A 3,931-nucleotide genomic window follows, 5' to 3' on the forward strand; every position below is an offset into this window, starting at 1 on the left:
TTATACGAGGATATGTTATAAAAATCATATAATTTGATTTGATGTATAATTTGTATTCTATATGTTGTTATTTATTTATATAGCTACTATAAAGTAGAACAATTAAACTAAAGTTGTGATTTGTTATGACTTTCATGAAAGAGTATATGAATATGTTTAGATATGACACCCGAAGTGTCATACTCATGTTAGATTGATGAATCTTATATTATTCGGATATATAATTACTTCTCAATTGATGTTATATATTTGGAAGGGAACATCAAAGTGGCCATAGTTGTGGTATATGATCACAAGTTATAAACACGATTGAATTGTGGTCAAGTTTTATATAAAAAGACACCTGAAGTGTCCAGCTCCTCAAAGCTTATTATGAACTTATCGAAGTGTGACACTCGAGGTTTTTCCGAACGATCACCTTGTAATATTTTGTGTGTATATATATATTATTAAATGGAAACGTGATTTTTGCATGATATGTATGTATGTATGTATGTATGTATGTATGTATTATGTATATATTTATATGAGAGCCGAAACCACGACCCGAGACCATGACTCGCAACCGGGCGGTTGCGAGTGGGCCTCTTGGTTTCGAGTGGCCCTTGGGTCGTAACCGGTTTGGGCCGAAACCCCCAAGCCCAACCCGAAACACCCCATATATATATCCCACCTCCTCCTCATTTCCTTCATTTGTTACACCAAACAAACACACACCTCTTCTATTTTCTCTCAACTAAAAACCCCAAGCCAACAACATCCAAACTCTTCCAAACTTTCGGTTCAAGCTCAAGGATCTCGGACGAGGAAACTCGGTCAAGACCAAATTCGGACACTCCATCTTCTCGGTTCTCTTTTCTTTGTTTTCGGCTCCTCCTTTCATAACCGGTTAGTGTTATCTTTGTGTATCTTTTGTGTATAAGATTTATGTTGGTTAAATGAACTAGAAGTATTATGCTTGGTTAGAAATACTATGCATGATTTTTAGGAAGATTGTGAAGTTTTGACTATGTGTGTTAAACCCTATGTATGATACTTGCTAACATGCTTAAATGGTTATGGAATAATGGTTTAAGGATGTTTAGGGCCAACCGAGTTATGTTAATGCCACTAAGTGTATGTTTTACTTGTTCTTGCATATTAATCTTGTTAGAAATAGGTGATTTTCGGTCCAAAAAATGTGTGATTATGTTAACATGAAAACCCTAGGAAAAACTATGAACTTGATGAACTTGTTGAAGATAGTTTGAAGATTTTAAAATGGTAATGTTTGATCTATTGTTGTATATGGTCAAAATTAGGAAAAGTGTTTGTAGAAACCTTATTGGCTGTTTCCAAATATGGGTCTGATTTCATATGTACAATTTGGACTGTCTTTTCTGCATCATCACGTGTATATGAAAGTGACAGATTACGACTCGCAACGACAGCATTCCGACTCGCAACGACGGCATTACGACTCGAAACCACACGGTTGCGACTCGCAACCAAAGCATGACAAGTCGAAACCACGAGATTTCGACTCGAGACTACGACGGTTGCGACTCGCAACCAACACGTGACAACTCGAGACCACGGTTGCGACTCGCAACCACAGCGTGACAAGCCGAGACCACCTGGTTGCGACTCGAGACCAGCTGGTTGCGAGTGGGCTGTCCATTTTGGTTATTGGGCCATTCTGTGTTAACTTGGGCTATCTGTTAAGTGGACTATGTGTTGCTGTGTTCTGTTTGACTGCGTTACTGTTAGGGCCGGCCCAATAACCCCATGACTATTTACTTGTATGCATGCTACGTGCCCGTATGTGTTTTACGTGAATGCTTGTATACCGAACCTGACCTATACCGGTAACCATGTTAGGACGTGGTGACCAACGTGATTGGCAAGCAACCTAAACCTACCGAGCAACCCAAGGTGAGTTCACAACTTAAAAGCATGCGTCCCGGTGGTTTGGGACACGAGACTGACAACCCTATCCCCTGGTAAAAGGGGATACCATTTACATACCTTCCCTAGTTATTGGGAACAAAACTTACTTTTCCTTCCCGGGTATTGGGAAACCTTTTGGTTAATTACTGTTTATACGGATTGCAACTAACAGCACTAAACGAAACTCTATCACTCAAGTCCCTACTACAAATACCGATTAGTCGCCGGGTTCAGGCGAGCGGGTTATTAGTTGATAGCGCTATTTAGGTGTTTACCAGCCTCACACCGTGCCCTGGTTTGGGACGGTCGTGAACTAATGTACTCAGAAATCCGTCAATGATGATAGAACATTGACATCGGGGCATCCTGCGGATACGCAACGGTTACCTAGTGTTCGGTATTGGAAAAACAGTTTAGTCGCTAACTTTTGGGGTAGCTCCCCAGGGCATGTATAAACGGATAATTTAACCGGTGAAACAAGTTTTTGGTAATTAAAACTGGACAACTAGTGAACTCACTCAGCATTATTGTTGACCCCTTACTGCATGCTTTGCAGGTAACCAGTGACGAAGGAGCTTGCAGCTTGGGGACGTGTAGTGTCTGTTCACCCCTGTGTTGGGTGTTACCTCATTTTGAATCATGAACTTGTTTTAAACTACCTTACTTATGCTTCCGCTACTTAGTACTGTTTTGAACCAAAACTTTAAACTCTGAACTTAATATTTGCTAAGCTTACGAATAGTAAGTATTACTTTTGTTATCAACTAAAGTATTCAGTATAATAGGGTGGCTGGATCCTGGTCAGTCACGCCCCCGAAGCGGGTGTTATCCGCAGGTGGATTTTGGGGGTGTGACAGATTGGTATCAGAGCCATTGGTTATAGTGAACTTGGTTTTAAAAAGGGGAAAATCTTTTTGGAGAAAACCAGACTATAACCCGTGACTCGTGACGACACTACACTCCAAGTGCAAGGCTCGACATATTTGACCTCATAGCTCGGACCAGTGTTTACTTGTTGCTTACTTTATGTTTTCTGTTATGCTATACGTACTAGTGTGCCTAAACTAGATAGATACACCTCTCTCTTCTATCTCATTCTCGCTACACTACGACATCACACTCATACTGTGTTTTCTGGTTATGAAGACAATGAGTGGACGCGGAAGAGGAAACATTAACATGACGCAGGCTCAGTTCACTAACCTGCTCAACACAGTGGCTGCGGCTTTTGCAGCTCACCCTATAGGTAAGCTCGTTGTTTTAGGATGTATAGATCCTACCGCCACATCGACTTTCCGCCTCTAAACCTATACGCTTCGCTTCTCACGAACAGGTCAGCAAGCACCTGCGCAACCACCAGTGTGTACTTTCAAAACTTTCATGGATTGCAAGCCTCTCCCTTTCAACGGCACTGAGGGTGCCATAGGTCTACTGCATTGGATTGAGAAAATTGAAGCTGTTTTTGCTGTTTGCGAGTGTCCCCCTGCAAATTGGGTGAAATTTGCTACTGCTACGCTTGAAGGAAGCGCGCTTTCTTGGTGGAAGGCGCAGATTCAGATGTTTGGGTTGGAAACTGCAAATGCTACGGCATGGGAGGATTTCAAGGATATGATTAAGGATGAATACTGTCACCGAGATGACATCCACAAGCTTGAGAATGAGTACTATGAGCTCAAGATGGTTGGGTCAGAGATTGAAACCTACACCAAGTTGTCCAACGACTATGCTGCTCTTTGCCCAAACATGTCTCGACCAATGTATCGACGAATCGAACTGTACATCAAGGGTTTGGCTCCTGAAATTCGAAGCCATGTCACTACAGCCAACCACACTACCATTCAGCCGATTGTTCGACTTGCTCACAAACTTACTGATCAGGCCGTAGAAGAGGGCCGGTTGCCCAAGAGGATCAATGCTACTGTCGGAACTTCTAGTGACAACAAGCGTAAGTGGGAAGGAAATCAAAGCAAGGATGCTAACCCCACTCAGGCCCCAGCACAGC

The sequence above is a fragment of the Helianthus annuus genome, chromosome 2, assembly GCF_002127325.2.
Source record: "Helianthus annuus cultivar XRQ/B chromosome 2, HanXRQr2.0-SUNRISE, whole genome shotgun sequence".
NCBI classification, from domain to species: domain Eukaryota; kingdom Viridiplantae; phylum Streptophyta; class Magnoliopsida; order Asterales; family Asteraceae; genus Helianthus; species Helianthus annuus.